This window comes from Eptatretus burgeri, chromosome 10 (genome assembly GCF_056783735.1).
Source record: "Eptatretus burgeri isolate ZD-2024b chromosome 10, Ebu_testis_v1, whole genome shotgun sequence".
NCBI classification, from domain to species: domain Eukaryota; kingdom Metazoa; phylum Chordata; class Myxini; order Myxiniformes; family Myxinidae; genus Eptatretus; species Eptatretus burgeri.
The window spans coordinates 52197550-52216113 of NC_140970.1; the positions used below are offsets into that span (position 1 = coordinate 52197550).

Sequence of the window (18564 nt, forward strand, 5' to 3'; positions counted from 1 at the left end):
AGTCACAGAGATCATTGATGAAGATCACAAATAGGGCTGGCCCAGAGCATTGTGCTGGGGCACTCCACCCTGACAGGGAGAGGAGACGAAAGGATTCCGTTGAGTGCCACACGTTGGCTACGAGATAGAGGAAGTCAGTAAACCATGTGTAGAGCTGGTCTTGGATAACATAGGCAGAGTTTAGAGAGTAAAGCAGGATGCCAGACTGCATCAAAAGCATGACATGTCCAGAGAGATGGCTCTGATCTCATGTCTGAAATTGAGGGCCTTCATACATTATCTCTGAGAACAGCCAGAGAGATGTTAACTTTCACAAGCATATGATCAGATGAACCAATTGGAGCAGAGGAAGAGCAGGAGACATTTGTGGGAAGGTTAGCCATCACCAAGTCCAGAAGGGAGGATTTGACATTGGGAGGAATCCAGGTTTGAAAGTTAACAGATTGAGTCAGTCCCACGGAGTCACAGAAGTCCTTTGCTGAAGTGCCAATGCTGGTGAGAGAGGTACCAACACCCAGCCAAGTTGCATGGTGATAATTGAAAACGCCACATCTGAGGAAGAGAGAGGGTTGGGATGAGTGGTTAAAAGTTTGTGCATGTTGTCTGAGAGAGATGTAGATGGAGTCGTAGAAGTTGCAGTTAGAGGTACTCCTGGGAGTTGGGAAGTTATTATTCCTTCCTTTATGGGACAAATTATTCCTTACTTTAGGGGACTTTTAAAATGACGTAATCTGCCACAGAACGTCCAAACATTCGTTTGGTTTTTGAAAATAAAATAACAGTTGGCTGATTGGTCATGGTGTTCGACGTGGCCAATCATGTGGCTTGGAGCGCTTGCCATGTCGAAGTAAAAACGCATCGAAAGCAGCACCATGTTTACAATGTCTTATTTACTTGTTCTCTATGAGTCCCAAAGAAGGTTGTAACAGGCAAGCGCAAACACCCCAAGAAACAGTGGTGTTTGGGGCACCCTTGAGGATTTTGTGCGTGCACAATAAGGATTGTTACCTAAAATGGCTCACAAAGCTTCAAAAAAAAAAAAAACGTCAAAATACTTGGAAAAGTACCTGAGAGAAAGGGCCTGCATCTGCACAACGACAGAGTTGAAGAACTTTCTCAGCTCACCCCGACAATATGGGCCGGTGCAAAGCCCAAGTTGACACATGTGCTCTACCCAAACACTCGATCATCGCTGCCAATGAGTGGACTTTGAACGTTGTGGGAGTGCCTCCTGTGATCATGGCAGGTTTGGGATATATTTAATGGACATCTGCAATTTGAAAGACGATGCTGTGCATCATTGCGAATAAAGTAATAAAGTAATGATAACCAACTATCCGACAAAGAACATTTTCGCGACGTGAAAATGCACAAAGCTATTATTTATGTGGGAACAAGATGTACCAGAACAGGGTTAGAATTCAGGATAGTAGAGTAAAGCTATTAGATTTCAGGAAGGCAAACCTTGAGGGCATAAGGAGAGAGTTGGGTGATGTAGATTGGGAGAAGCTAACAATAGGACAATCAGCATCAGAGTAATGGGAAACCTTCAAGGAGCAAATGTGTGGAGTGCAGAGTAAGTACTTTCCAATGAGGTGTAAAACTATAAGCAGAAAGTGGCCAGGGTGGTTGAGTGGAGGGATAAGGAATGATATTAAGGAGAAGCAGAAGGCATTTATTGAGTATAAAATAACAGGACTGGAGTTAGATTTATATCACTATCAGAGTAAACAGAGGCAAGTTAAGAAAATAACTCGGTAAGCCAAAATAGAGTATGAGAAGGACATGGCTAAGAATATTAAACATAACAGCAAGGCTTTCTTTAAATATATCAGGGGAAAAGAACAGGTTAGGACCAGTGTGGGCCCATTGAGGAATAGCACCGGGAGAGTGGTTAGTGATGAAAGTGAGATGGCAGGCTTATTAAACAGGCATTTTGCTTCAACTTTTACACAAGAACAGTCAGGAGAATTACCAATAGCTGAGAGTATTTATCAAGCAGGTGAGGAAGAGCTTTTACAGAAGATCCAGGTTGGAGTGGAGGAAGTAAAAGAACAGCTGGTTAATCTAAGAGTAGATAAGGCTCTGGGTCCAGATAATATGCATCCAAGAGGGTTGATGGAGGTGGCTGAGCAGGTAAGCGAGATGTTAACAGATATTTTCATCAGCTCATTGGTGTCAGGACAGGTACCCGATGATTGGAGAGTAACAAATGTAACACCATCATTTAAGAAAGGATCCAAAGAAGAATTGGGAAACTATAGACCTGTTAGTTTGACTTCAGTTGTGGGGAAGGTGTTGGAGACATTAATTAAGGACCAGATAAGGAACCATTCAAGCCTGGTGTTGGCGCAGTGGTTAGGGCAGCGGCTTGGGATCCAAGAGGTCCTGAGTTCAAGCCCCGTTGGGCCACTGAATTAATACACCAGGGGGTTGACTCAGCCTGTCATCCTTCCGAGGTCGGTGAAATGAGTACCAGTGTACTGGGCCGGTGTATACCCTGGTTAAAATAGGTGTACCATATCCCTGTGTTGTAAGAGGCGACCAGGGTTGCGTCAGGAAGGGCATCTGGCGTAAAACATGTGCCAAATCACGATGCGGATCATACGGATGATCCGCTGTGGCGACCCCTAACGGGAGCAGCCGAAAGAAGAAGAAGAAGAAGAAGAAGAAGATAAGGAACCATTTAAATAAATACAAAGTAATTGAAGGAAGTCACATGGGTTTACCAAAGGTACTGTAGGTCTAGTCACACAAATCTTTTAGAGTTCTATGAAGCAGTGTCTGATTGGGTGGATGAGGGAATAGCAGTGGACAAAGTATATCTAGACTTTAAGAAGGCATTTGATTAGGTACCACATAAGAAGTTGTAACCAAAGTGAGGGCTTGTTGAGTGGCTGGTAAGGAAGCTAATTGGATTGGAAACTGGCTTTGTGATAGGAAGCAAAGAGTGGCTGTGAGTGGGAGGATGTATGTAGCGGGGTACCTCAAGGATCAGGACTAGACGATTATTCTTCATTATTTATATCAACGAATTGGATAATGGGGTAAAGAGTAAGCTTTCCAAATTTTCAGAAGACACAAAGCTTGGAGGTAAGGTGGATAGCAGAGGGGGTGGTGATCAGGTTCAGGAAAGTATTGATACTTGCATAGATTGGAAAAAAAGATTGGCAGATGCAATTTAACTTAAGTGTAAGGTGTTGGGGATGGGAAGGAAAAAACGAAAATAGAGATTACATGATGCAAGGGGTAATTTTGGAGTGTGTCACACAGGAGAAGGATCTGGGGGTGGTAATAGATACGGGAGGTAAGCAGGCAGCACGGAGGCCAGGCAGGTACAAGGAAAGCAAATAGGGTTTTAGGTTGTATTCGGAGGGGGATCATTTATAAATCAAAAGAGGTGGTGTTAACATTGTATAGGAGTTTAGTGAGGGCCACATCTAGAATATTGTGTGCAGTTCTGGTCACCACAACTAAGGAAAGACATAGCTGCCATCGAGAGAGTTCAGCGTAGGGCTACTAGATTGATTCCGGGCCTAGATAGTCTCAGCTATGAGAAGCGGCTGAAGGAGACGGGGCTTTATACACGAGAAAGGAGGCAGTTACGAGGAGATATGATGGAGATGTTTAAGATCATGAAAGATATAGACAAAATAAGTGTCGATGAATCATTCAGCAGAGTAGACAGTGATAGGACCAGGGGCCATAGCCTGAGAGGAAAGAAGGTGAGAATTAAGATGGTAGTGGGGTAAGGGTCTTTCATTCAGTGAGTAGTTAATGCATGGAATGGTCTACCTGGAAAAGTAGTGGCAGTAGAGAAATAGTCGATAAGTTTAAATTGGAATTAGATAGGCACCTGGAAGTATTGGAGATCGAGGGGGATGGGGATGTTGGCAGGACTTTTAGGTAGCTTGAGCATTTATTGGTGATTGCGTGCATGTGTAAGGAGTGTTGGTGGGGGTCTCGTCAATGGGTGTTGTGTGGTCGATGTGTGTTTTTTTATCCAATCCCATGCCCCCTCCCCTAAAAAGAAGGGAGAAAAAAAACTACCAAAAGTACACAAAAACCAATTGATTTTAATTTTTTTTGCATTTTCTTATTTTGATAAATAGGTGTGGTGTTGATGTGGCACAGGCATGATGGGCTGAATGGCCTCCACCTGTGTCTAGTTTCCTTGTGATTCTATGTGACATGTCTGGGGCCTGTGAATGCATCGGACAAGTTTAAAATCAACTTTGAAAATGGTTATGTGTACTCTCAATCATGTTGGGTGGGGTGTGAATGGGTGGGGGAGGGGAGTTGGCATGGGGGCTGTGAGGGCTGTTGCATCTACTGCTGTGTCTGTGTCTGTGTCTGCCGTCACTCGCTTGTATTAACAGGAAATGGTAGGAACTCAACACCTCTCATCCACGGATATTTCTCGTGTTTCTATATCTTTGCATGAGTCCAATTTTCATCCAGGAACACAACTTTGGCCACTTCTTCGTTTAAATGCTGAAAGTTATGTTAAAAAGACTTTTTGAATTAATGATTTCATGCCAGCAATGGCAGATTAAAAGTGCCTGCACTAGCAGGAGTCACTGAAAATGCTCACACAGTGCATGCGCAAAAGGCCTCCTTAGCACTCATACGTCATCTTGAAAGTCCTGTATTGCATGTATCTGACCCTAAATGTGGCCATCGATGCAGGCGGAGCAGTCGTATTTCTTCACAATCTTTCTATGATGATGTTTGATGATATGAAGTATAAAAAGCATAATGCAAAACTATAAGGAATTTCACAAGGAAACATTAAGGGAGCTGTTTTCTCATACAATTAAATTATTTCATACATACCACATGGATTTCTATACTGCAGTGTTTAAGACTCATTGAAGAGCATATGGCAATGCCATTGAGGAACATAACCGTACGTTTGCTTGCAAAAATGACGTTGTGAAACCATAGATCACCACTGGGGGATACATCAACAAAACGAAGTGAGAGTGCTCCCTGCTGGGAGATTGTTGATTTATTTCTCCTGTCAACCACGTATCATGCTGCATTTTTCGTTGATTTCTCATCTTCTCGAGTTCATCTCTGGGGGTTTCAGTGTGGGAGATAGCATTAGGATTGGCAGGCTGCACTGTTCTTTCGACTGGTGAGCCTTGGGTTTGTGTCCCTTCCTTCCATCCTGATCTAAGCAATCTACCGCTTCAATGGAGAATTCACGTCCTGAAACTCGGAACTTCCTCTGCTATTTGTGCTGCGTTGTTGTCACCTTGAATTATTTTAGACTTCTCTTTTGTCCTTCACATTCCCATTTACATAGTCCATCATTTAATGTTTGCTTTTTTCAACTTGTGAGAATTTAACTTTGAAATTTTCACATCGGTGGGATAGTGAGTGCTTCGTAATGTTGTGCAACTGATCACTGCAGCTCGTGTATAATGTCTTTCATCGACAAAAAAGGTAGGGCATGAGAAAATGCAAGATCCATCTTTTTTCTAATTGAAATGAAATTGTTCCTCGATGATAAACTGACGTTTGTAGATGGATAGACAGACAGGACAGACAGTGAACCAATTGCGAAACCCCACTTTTCGCTTCGTGTGCGTGGAATAATTATTAATTGATTGTAATCATGTTATGCTTTCATGACATGAGAGTAGCCATAATACACTTACTACTTCTTCCTGAGTATACATTTGCTGTAATTTTCTTTCCACAGCAAAGAGTACTTCTGAATTTGACATCTTCAACATACACGTCTTTTGACACCTTCATATTGTACTTGTGAATGTAGTTAGAGGTGTTACAACAGTCAGGGTTGTGCGAGAACCCAGACAGATGTTATGTTTTATTTAATGGGTCATACAGATAGCTCAATTTATTTTTCCAATGTAGTGTGAAAAAATATCTAGAGATGGACTTGCATATTTTCATACTACCCTCCCTAATTTGTTTGCATAGTTTTTGGCATTGACATTCCTACATCCTTTTGCATTCCTCAATGATAATAGTGAAGAACCTGTTCTTATGGATAGGGGTAATTCCTCCAGAATTGGCATATTTTAGTTTGACTTGTAATACCTCCTCCCAACTGGAGCGTCGTTATGCCATACATATTTACATAGAGAATTGGGATCTTCTCCCACCCTGAAGTCTGAACCCCCGGAACTATGAATTGTTTTTTTTAACCACTTGAAACCTTTCCTGGCACATCCCCGGTAACAACCAGAAGTTTTCAACTCATTCAATCCAGCGTTTCAGGAGTGCATAGAAGTCAACCAGACAAATCCACAAACAGACGCTTCTCAAATTATACTATGACTCAAAACACTGGCTGCTCATGGGAGCGACAAGGGAGGGCAACTTTGAGTTGGAAGTGGCCATCCCAACTTTGTAGAACATTCCCATGCACACCGTGAGGACAACATCACTTTTCAATGCATTTATTCGCACAAACAAACAAAGACATGTTTCAACGCATTCCCCATATCTATGATGACTAGAGTTTTCAGTATACTATAACACAGGGAATTGGCATATAATTTGGCATGGCAATAACACAGGGAGTGTGCGAGCACTCTCTATGTAGGGATGGCGAGGAAAAAAAATATCGGTCTCACCTGCTAGATAGCAAACTAAAGTTGGAGTATCTTCTCTAAAAAGTCACGTAGGCTACATTATGAGAGCCTACCTGGTCTGTTCAGCTGATTGTCTTGGCAGGGATCACTTATCAGTACTCCAGACCATGGCAAAAGCAAAAAAAAATTAAAAAAAAAAGCAAAAAACTGAGATCACTCAAAACCGGCAAATCTTCTTCTTATTCATAATAATAATAATAATAATAATAATAATAATTAAAAGTCTTCAGACGGTGTATTTCTGAGCTGCCCCTCTCAATGGCAATGACTCTGGTATCATCAGACAGAGTTTTACTTGGTGCAGCATCCTTTGCTATCATAATTTTAACAGCTTGAAAGGATTCCACAAAAACTATGCAAAACTGCATTCCTTTGTCAAGGAATAGGAAGGAATCAGAGGGGTGGGTGGGACTACGACTGTCAATCAGCCTGATGGGGGCAGGGCCGCTAGACATTTGCCGGAGAGCCAATCAGACCTACAGTATATGGGTGTGGTTAATGGTGGAATATTATCAGGAAGTCAGTAACAGCAACAACCCACACATATTTCTATAAAGTATGTACTATTTAGAATGTTAGATCGTCTATAAAGTATATGCAGTATCATTACAATGTGAGCACGTCGAAAAAGTTTGTACCACAACATTTTAAAATCGGTAGTAGAACATCTATATTTATTTCTAAAAAAAAAGTAAAGAAACAAGTAATAAAAACATTTTTTAAATGTAAAAGGATGTAGGGATGTTATTCCAAAAAGTATGTAAAAAAGGTAGGGATGGTCACAAGAAATGATCATGTGAAACCATCCCTACATCTTTCTTTGAATAATGGTTGTCCCTAAAAAATACAAAATTGTATCGAAAAAAAACACCACGCATAGTGTCTTTTCACACATAGTGTCGGTTGAGCAGGTATGATAATAATTCTACACTTTCACATTAAAGTAAAAATCTAAGTTGGAGGTGGCCACACCAACTGAGTACAATGTTCCCATGCACACCCAGAGTACAACCACCACTTTTCAACTTATTTCATTCAGTGGTTTAGGAATGCATAAAATAAAGAGCACATATTTGAATTATAAACAAGGGCACCTTTTTGAATTATAATAATACATTATATTTGAATAAACAAGGACACAGATACACCCGAGCATCCAATAAGAGAACGTCCAAAGAGACAGGGAAGGTAACACTTCTACTGTATATGGATGATCCAAAATTATTTGCACTAAATGATGAAAAATTGGTTGAACAAGAGAAATTAGTGAAATGATACTCTGATGACATTAAAATGGAATTTCGTCTCGATAAGTATGCCAAGTGCACATTCGTTCAAGGTAAACCAACAAAAAACAGAAAACATAAAAATCGATCTAGATACAACAATACAGGAGCTAGAAAGCAAAGCATCATACAAGTACCTCGGAATAGAAGAGGGCCACCAAATATGTCATGACCAAATGCGCAAAACAATTGCCAAATAATACTTGCATAAAACGAGGCTAATCCTGAAAACATATCTCACCCAAGAAACAAAATCAAAGCCATTAACAAACTCGCAGTACTTGTGCTCCAATACAGCTGCAGAATAATAAATTGGCCACAAGTGGAGATGAACAAGCTAGATATCAAAACAAGGACACTCCTCACTATCCTCAAAATGTTGAACAAAAATAAGTGCACCTTGCGAACGTACCTACTGAGACGAGAAGGGGGTAGCGGCCTGATGGAACTCTACGAAGTGCACAAAATGACAACTGTAGGATTGGCTGAATATGTGAAAAGTTTAACAGACTACAGAATCCAATTTGCGCAAAACATGAAGACAGCAAGCTAGAAGAGGTATCTCTTAACCACCTAGCAGAATTTTTCCAAAGACAGGTCCAAATTAAAGATGTCACGCATGAAACCAAAACGGCAATGAATACAGCCCCACCGATTGCAAAAAGACTCAAGAAAAATAAAAAGCGAAATATCAACAGATATACACTGACAACTGGGAGAACGAAAAAAGAGCAGGAAGATATACAAAAGAGTTATACAGATTGGGCATAGACAAACAAGGCTCATTGGAATGGCTAAAAAGAGGTCAGCTCAACTGGGATGGACAACAAATCATAATAAATGCCCAAGACCAGAGACACTACACGAATGGCTATAAGAAAATGGTAGGACTGAGTCAATCAGACAAGTGTAGATTCTGCAAGGCAGAAACAAAAAGCACGAGCCACCTCCTCTCGGGATGTAAAAAAATGCACGTCAGAACAGCTGGACACACAAAGGCACAACAAAATATGTGGAATAATCCACTGGCACATCTGAAAAAAATTCAATAACCCAGTTCCAGAAAACTCATGGAAACATGAACCAAAAGAGATCATTGAAAACAAGGAAGTAACACTCACATATGACCTGATGATACCATTGATCAAGCCTGAACATAAAACATTATGAATGGATACAGTACTTTAGGCATAAAAAAAGAAAACAAGAAAAAGAGCAATCAGAGATTGCAGACCCTCGACATGATTTGTTTTTTGTGGTGTGTTGTGTGGTGTTTGTGTAGTTTTATGTGGTGTATTTTGTGTAATGGTGTGTTACATAATTAATTAGAGACATAACTAGAACTGCCACTTTATAACTGCTGGCAGTGATGACCGGGTACCGAGACGTCCCGCTTTGATGCAACCCTGCTTTGATTGGATACCTGACCTTGACCCATGATGTTTTTCATTATTATTCAATTGAATTTAGAATGGGATTAAAATAAATTCAATTCAAATCAAATGGAAGACCAAATAGGAAGACCTATTTGCTTTGGAGTTATCAGAAGGAACCCGAACAAGCAAAAAGCAAAGATGAAGTCATCAGGAGGAACCTGGATAGGGTTCACATTTCAGCTGCTACTCCTCTACCCTCAAACCCATCCAGGCACAGCCAAGAGAGCCTTATTTAAAAAACAAAAACTCCAAAAGAAACCAGACAATAAAATTGAACAATTCTGGCTGCCAGACCATGTGTCCGATCAAGTTGAAATTTAAAACATGTATTCCTCATCACCACTCGATCATAATTGTGAAGTTTCATGTTGAATGATGAAGCGGTTTCAGAGAAAGCATTATTGAATATTTTCTTCAATCCAATAAAGTTGCCAAACCATGTGACCTATCAATCATTCCATAAAAAACTTGTACACCCAAGGCTTGGGGAACATAAGTTTCCCCTCGATCTGTCTGGCCATTCTGGAAAATAAGATTTTTTTTAGTGTAAATCCAATATGGCTGCCAAATCGTGTGACTCTTTTGTTCCTCATGGATAGGCGGTCATACGTGTAAAGTTTCGCCTCGATCTGTTTAGCCACTTCAGAGAAGATTTTTGAAGGTTTATTATTTTTTTAAACAATATGGCTGCCAAATTACGTGACTGATGACATCGTCATTGTTTTTTTTGTGGACCATTTTATCCCGAGATGACCCTCAAAAAGTTTCATACTGATCAGATGAAGCATTCTACATGTGCGATGATGTCATAATGAAGGCACCTATGACATCATTTAAAAAATCACATTCCCAATGAAGAGTCCTTGCCATGTACCAAGTTTCAATTTTTTCCTTGGTGCAATTTCAGAGATACAGAGATCCAATTTTTTTCTGTTTTTCCAACATGGCTGCCACACCATGTGACACATGACGTCACAATTATGATTGAATCATTGTACATCAGTAGCCGCACTGATTGTGAAAATTTTGTTTCAATCCAAGAAGCAATTGCAGAGAAAAACATGAAAGTTCTGTGCAGATAAACAAACAAAGACATACAGACAAACAAACAGACCCAAACACAATACCCTCTCTTTCAGTGAGGGTAAAAATGGCATTGCTAAATGAGTTACAGTTTCCAGCGATTTTGGCCTCAACGCAGATATCAAGAAAATGACAAAATGTCAGGACCTCAAAATGAAGTGAAAAGATCCTGGAAGCTGAAGAGCACCAAATTTCTGGCAGTGATAATTGGAGCAACCGGAATGATTAAGAAGAACCTTACTGAGATCTTAAAAACAATCCCTGGGAATATTAATATAAACAAACTAATGATGCACTCTGCCATGTGCACCCACAGCTGACTTGTAATACCCTCTCGCATCACCACTGGGTGGCACTATACGGTACACATTGTGGTTGACGACAAACAAACAAACAAACACCGTGTTTTTGTTTTTGTATTTCACGTATTTACCGTGTTTTTGATTTAATTGAAAATGATGATGCCTTTCAAACTTGTTACCTCCACCACCGAAGGTGAAGGAGATTATGTTTTCACCCCTTTTTGTCTGTTTGTTTGTCTGTGTGCAGGATATCTCAAAAAGTTGTTGACGGATCCGGATGAAATTTTCTGGGCAGGTTGGGTGTGTGACAAGGACGAACTGATTATATTTTGGTGAAGATCTGGATCCGGATCCGACTACTAGAATTTCTTAAGTGATTCTTCACCATTGAGATATAGGGCCAAAAAGGATATATAGCACGATATCTCAAAAAGTTGTGGACGGATATAGATACGAGAATTTTCTTTTTTTTTCAAGTGATTCTTCACCATTGAGATGGGGCCAAAAACGATATGTGGCATGATAAATTTCAAAAAATGTATTGGGCCCGATATGTTCTTGTGGATCAGGCATTGCGTGGCAAAGGTATGCGCTCAACTGAGTGCAATTCTAGTTTTGTACTGTGAAAAGTGTGGACATGATATTGTGTAAGTACTTACCATTTATTCTCTCATTCATGATGGAGTGATTCTCACATTATTTGTATTTACTGTTAAAGTTGTTTACTTTAACAACATAAATTCTCGAAGCACATAATTATGGTACATGAAAATAATAATAATAATAATAATAATAATAATAATAATAATAATAATACAATACATTCAAAGGTGGGCCGTAACAATGTTTGTCTCTTCCCCTCCACTGCCAAACTCTGGAACTCTTTACCTTCTCATGTCTTCCCAAACATTTATAACCTTCCCCTTTTCAAAAAGCAGATTTTTTTTAACTTTCTCAAAAACTATTCGACTATTCTCTCTTTCCTTACCTTTCTATTCATGCAGTTATTATATTTAAGGCTTGGCCTCAATGGGGAGTAGTCAGTCTGTGCCTGTCGCCTTCAACATAAAAAAAACAAAAAAACATATAAGTAGTTTCCCATGACGTAGAGTAGCCTACAAGGCTAACGGAATAAATTTGCTACTCTGGGGGTCGACGGTTGACTATTGCAAACTTCCACCTGTCAGAACCACCAGTCAATACACTGTAACCTCAGCACTGAAAAAGCCTTCAAGAACAATAGTTTCTATGCACACTATTTTAAGTTTTCTAAACTTGGCAAATATTCCTCAGCATAACATGAAGTTGATGGCAGTGAAAACAGGTGATGAAAGAATGGGCAAGCAGTCATCAGAAACAGTAGTAATAGTTGGCAATTCCTGGATAAAATTCCAAGTTGATAGCGATGAAAAATAACTGGGAAAAGAACTGCAACATAGTTTGCAGAAACAGTTACAGTAACAGTTGCTATATAGCCAGCCTTTGGCACGTGACAAGTGAGGATGGAAACGACATCAGATTCTTTTGCACAAATGTAAACAAGTAATGGTGTTAGATGAAACTCTTAATATACAGTATATGCAAGCCCATTTCAAAAGTGTTGTGTACATTGTTTTATTGAACGTGATATCATACATTCAGTTCTATAAAAATCAGTAACATTGGTGGTTGTACAGGAGCAATACCCTCCACGATTCCACCCTGAAGTTCACTCAATGAACTTTTGCCAGCAGTGTGGCTTATAAAAATAGGGCAGCATGGAAATCGTCAGTCATAAATTCCTGGAGGGCCTTATTGATACATATTGTCCAGTCTCATTCCAATATCCCCTGCTGTGGTTCCTTCTTCTTCAGGTACAGGACATAATCTTGAGGAATCCCAGTGGATTCCACTGCGGAATGGCTTAAACCTATGGTGGAGAGTTCTTCTGAATGTGTTCCTCATCAATCGCAGTGGTTGCTTGGCCTTCACATCCTCGTGTCCAGTCTGGAACGTGGCCATGCACCTCAATTTCGTTTTAGATGAAGGGGAGTGATCATCTCAAAGCCTCTGTTCTAAGATGATGAGGTTTTCCCAACACAGCATTAAATTTTGTAATTACACACAAGTCCATATCCGATAAATGCACTTGACATGTGCCATGGTCCATTGCTTAGCTGTAACTCATAACAGCACCTGTGCATTACTACATTCCAAGCAAGGAAGGTTGATGTTACTCCTCTGCGCGATGACATTTGAACAGCTGTGTGTGATTCAGCAGGTCAGGGCAATTTACCAAATTTTTGAAATCGCATTCATAGAGACCATAATGACTAACATAACTAATTGACAAGCGATCTGTTTATAGGTTTGGGATGCAATAAATGGACAAAGACCCAAGTATCAGACAAGGATGTAACAGACAGGTGCTATTGTCTGGGCTTGATAGGCAAGAAATGCATTTTGGAGAATGCATTGAATTTAGTTCTGCAGAAATCAAGTCGAGATTGAAGCTTGAGTCTGACTCGAATTCCTATTTCTCTCGAGACGAGAGTCAACTTGCTGGAACTTGATAAATTGCCGGTTGTGATAGTCGCCAGACATTCATGCCTATACTCCGATCAATCTGCATCAGTTTTCCCATTCTCATCTCATTTTCACAATGAAAAGAATAAATGCTTATCCTATTCTGTTCGTGTGTAGCCTGCTTCCCACCATTTTATCTGCTCCTTGTTGATACCTGTTTACTGTTTTCAGAGCTATATTTGTCTGTTTGAATCCATTTGTTTGAACTCATCTGTGCCTTGTTTGTTGTTCCCATGGGGATGACGTGCATTTTGCATGAGTGCTTGTGTGGGGATGTGACATATCCTAATGGCCTTTTCCAGTTTTTCTTTCTTTGTAATTACTTGTATTTTCCTCAATTCAAAACTAAAAAAAAGATCATTTCATGCTGGTTTTATTGCTGAAAGGTCATTAAATATGATTTATGACTTTACACAGACAGAAAAAAATTGAAAAAACATTATGTTGATATTCATTATCCTCATTAGGAATGCGTAGTGAAATTTTTAAATTTGCACGATAGGATGATGTGCATAAGAAGTGTATGATGGGACAGAATGGAGGCATGCGAGGTGTATGCGGCCGATTTGAAGAGATTATGAAATACAAATATTAGCCACAACAGTGAAAAGCAATTCTTCCCATTCATCCTCATTCATAAAAGTTATGGCGGTGATGCATTTTTAATTTCTTTTGGTGAGGCGTTTTTAATTACGTGGCGATGATGCGTTTTTAATTACGTGACATTGATGCGTTTTTAATTACGTGACGGTGATGCGTTTTTAATTACGTGACGGTGAGGCGTTTTTAATTACGTGGCGATGATGCGTTTTTAATGACGTGACGGTGAGGAGTTTTTAATTACGTGACGGTGATGCGTTTTTAATTACGTGGCGATGATGCGTTTTTAATTACGTGACTGTGATGCGTTTTTAATTACGTGACCGTGATGCGTTTTTAATTACGTGACAGTGATGCGTTTTTAATTACGTGACGGTGATGCGTTTTTAATTTCGTGGCGTTGATGCGTTTTTAATTACGTGGCATTGATGCGTTTTTAATTACGTGGCGTTGATGCGTTTTTAATTACGTGGAATTGATGTGTTTTTAATTACGTGGCGTTGATGTGTTTTGAATTACGTGGCGGTGATGTGGTTTTAATTACATGGCGTTGATGCGTTTTTAATTATATGGCAGTGATGCGTTTTTACTCATGTGGCAGTGATGCGTTTTTAATTATATGGCAGTGATGCGTTTTTAATCACGTGGCAGTGATGCGTTTTTAATTATATGGCAGTGATGCGTTTTTAATCACGTGGCAGTGATGCGTTTTTAATTATATGGCGGTGATGCGTTTTTAATTACATGGCGGTGATGCGTTTTTAATTATATGGCGGTGATGCGTTTTTAATTACGTGGCATTGATGCGTTTTTAATTATATGGTGGTGATGCGTTTTTAATCACGTGGCATTGATGCATTTTTAATTACGTGGCATTGATGCGTTTTTAATTAGTGGTGGTGATGCGTTTTTAATTACGTGGTGGTGATGCGTTTTTAATTACTTGGTATTGATGCGTTTTTAATTACGTGGCGGTGATGCTTTTTTAATTACGTGGCGGTGATGCTTTTTTAATTATATGGCGGTGATGCCTTTTTTATTATATGGCGGTGATGCATTTTTACTTGTGGTGTTTATACGTATTTAATTACATGGCGGTGATGCGTTTTTTATTACATGGCGATGATGCATTTTTAGTTACGTGAGTAGGGTGAATATACTGGTTCTGGCTCACTTTTCCCCATGTAAATGAATGGGGGATTTTCAGCGATTCATATTTTTTTCCCTAAAAATAAACCCCCTTTTTATCCCAAGGTATATTTATTTGTCTCCCCTTTTAACCTGGGGACACTTTTTTTCAAATAACCCATGCAATAAGATAAAGATTTGTTAAAGGTGATTCGAAAGAAATATCTAAAACGTCTAACCCTCGAGACACTCTTTATCAAATAACCGATGCATATTGTTTAGCTCACTCATTGAACCTATAAAGATTTGTTCATTCTCAAATTCCTTCAATAGTTTAATTTTCTTTGCACAATAATCCCCATCTAAAATATTGAAAAACAAAACATTTGAATCTTTATATTTTTTAAGATACCCCTTTTGTGCCATTACGAAATGATAAACTTCTCTTAATGATCTCATCTGGCCACCGCCCGAGTTGCAAATCATTTTTGTGTATAAACCACGCCATAAAAAAAGTTTTGTTTCAAATGTTTTCAGTTCATGCCGTGCAAATGAGGAAGTGTTTTTTTGACACGGTCGTGCTGTGAAAATGAGGAAGTGTTTTTGGACAGTCATGCTGTGAAAAAAAAAACAGGAACTATTCTGTGAGACAAGGTCTCGTGTTTATATTTTATCTCAGAACACGAACTGAAAACATTTGAATCAAAACCATTTTAGGGTATTTTAAGTATGTTTTAAAAATGATTCATACAATTGGAGAATATATCTCCCAGTTATTTTCCAAGCTGTCTCTCCCGAAGCGTCATTTCCTGTGGCCACACCCAATGATTAAGCAATCTCCTCATCGTTGCTTTATAAGTGATTTGCCAGACAAAGTTTCTGCCAGACGGGATTTTCATTTTTACAACTGAGACATGAGCGATCTTTCTTCCGCGAACAAAACAGCTCAACACAAAGTTGGTAAGCCTGTGTATTGGTTCCTCTTTGAACGATGAAGCAATTGATTATAAATTAAATCGTGATAATTCTGATATATATATATATATATATATATATATATATATATATATATATATATATTTTTTTTTTTCTTGGCAGGTCCTTGGAAGAAGTGGAGTTTACATATCACGATGAGGTGCATCAAATGAATGCTCTTATTGAAGAGGTCAATCATCTTAGAAGAGAATTGAAAAACATTTATAATGACTGGTACGAAGTCTTATCACGGCCTCTGATCTCGAATAAATTAAACCAATGGTGAGACACGTGTGTGTGTGTGAATATATGTATGTGTGTGTGTGTGTGTGTGTGTGTGTGTGTGTGTGTGTGTGTATATATATATATATATATATATATATATGTGTGTGTCTGTGTGTGTCTCTTTCCCTGTCTGTTTGTCTGTCTCTTTGTATCTTTCTCTGTCTGTCTTTCTACCTACCTCTCTCTGTCTGTCTCTCCATCTATACCCTTGACTCATTATTTTTTTTTTTCAGCGCTATCACACAACATCAGCTGTTGAAGCAATCTGGTACAACACATGATTTTCTGGAGGTAAATGTTTCTGAATTATTATTTGGTTATTCTTTTATTAATATCACTCTCTCTTTGGAATGTCGTCTTATGTTGGTTGCATCATTAGTTTGGACGTGGTTTTGCCAGTACACTGGAATTCATTTTATTGGCCTTGAAAGGATGACAGGCTGAGTCGGCCTCCTGGTGTGTTAATTCAGTGGTCAACGAGGTTTGAACTTAGAACCAACACCAGGCTTACTCATATTACCATGTAATTATCTTTATAAAACCTAATTATTATCCACTTTTTGTTTCAAAACAGAATATGGTGTCTGAGTTTCGAAATCACAAGACATCTGAAGAAGATTGCTGTCAAAGATTATACATTCTCGCAAAGGAATATTTAATATTTACAATTTTGATTAATTATATTTGTTTTGTTTACAATTACTTGATTTTAAATTTCAAAAAAAGGATTAAGACATGAAGGGGGTGGGGGGGTAGGTGCACTCCCCCAATGACCCATCACCCCCTCATCCCACCCCTCCCCTCCCCATGTGTGTGTGTGTGGGGAAGGGTGGGGGTGGGATGAGGGAGGTGGTGGGTCAAAGGTGGGGGCGCACAGGGGGATGAGTGGGGTGGGGCTTGTGTGGGCGGGGCTTCGGTGTGGGCGGGGCTTGTGTGGGTGGGGCTTGTGTGGGTGGGGCTTGTGTGGGAGGGGCTTGTGTGGGCGGGGCTTCGGTGTGGGCTGGGCTTGTGTGGGTGGGGCTTGTGTGGGTGGTGCTTGTGTGGGCGGGGCTTCGGTGGGAGGGGCGTGTGTGGGCGGGGCTTGTGGGAGGGTGTTTATGTGGACAGGGTTTATGTGGGCAGGGTTTATGTGGGTGGAGCTTGTGTGGGCAGGGTTTATGTGGGAAGGGTTTATGTGGGAGGGGTGAATGTGGATGGGGCTTGTGTGGGCAGGGTTTATGTGGGAGGGGTGAATGTGGATGAGGCTTATGTGGATGAGGTTTGTGTGGATAAATGGATGGGTGGAGAGATGGGTGGATGGGTGGATGGGTGGAGCTTGTGTGGATGGGTGGATAATTTTTTAATTAAATAAACATGTTGTGTGTGGGGAACTAATTAACTAATCACTAATTATGTGAATATGATGAATATGGGTGGAGCTTGTGAGGGGTTTGTGTGTGTGGAGTTTTTGTGTGGAGCTTGTGGGGGGTTTGTGTGGGGTTTGTGTGGGGTGGGGCTTGTGTGGGAGGGGCTTGTGTGGGTGGGGTTTATGTGGGTGGGGCTTCGGTGTGGGCGGAGTCAAAAAGGGGCGGAGTCAAAAAATTTCAATTTATCTTTGTCTTTTGTAATTCCTGTGAATAAAATGAACCTAAAATCTCTTCCCCTTCCAAATCATATATCTCATAAGTCCAAGGAACCGTATCTATGACATCAACAATTTTAAAAAGTTCTTTCGTCCATCGTTTAGTAAAACCCTTTTCAAAATGAGATTTCCACCTATATATTCTTACGATATCACCAACTTTGAACTTAGGTTTTCTGACATTAATCTCTTTTTCATATTTTAATTTTGTAAATGTTTCTGATGGTTTCATATTTGTTGACGTGTGAATCGTGTCATTATACTTATCCACAATATCCTGAATAAAAGATGACCATTGTTGTGAACCGAGTTGTGTGAATTTTTTATATAATCTCTCTTTTAAGGTACGATTAAAACGTTCAACAACAACTGCCTTCCCTTCATTAAAGGTACTGTATAATGTAATACTGTTATTTTTTAGAAAATTCATAAATGTCTTGTTATAAAACTCTCTACCCTCATCAGTCCACAATTTTTTAGGTTTTCTCTTACTTTTATTAAATATCTGTTGAAAGGCTAACATAAGAGTATTACCTGTTTTGTTTTTTAATGGTACAACCCATGCGTATCTACTCCTCAAATCAATAACGGTTAAAGCATACTTGTACCCCTTATCATTATTGAGTTCAATCAAATCAGCAGACCAGATATAAT

General features: G+C 39.6%; 1 long non-coding RNA gene across 1 annotated transcript; it reads left to right on the forward strand.

Moving 5' to 3' along the window:
- The first annotated feature begins 16159 nt into the window (after positions 1–16159).
- LOC147018566 (uncharacterized) lies at positions 16160–17009 on the forward strand. The gene is made up of 3 exons (XR_015062805.1): positions 16160–16286; positions 16523–16580; positions 16864–17009. It is a non-coding gene; the product is annotated as an uncharacterized LOC147018566 (long non-coding RNA).
- The last annotated feature ends 1555 nt before the right edge of the window (positions 17010–18564 follow it).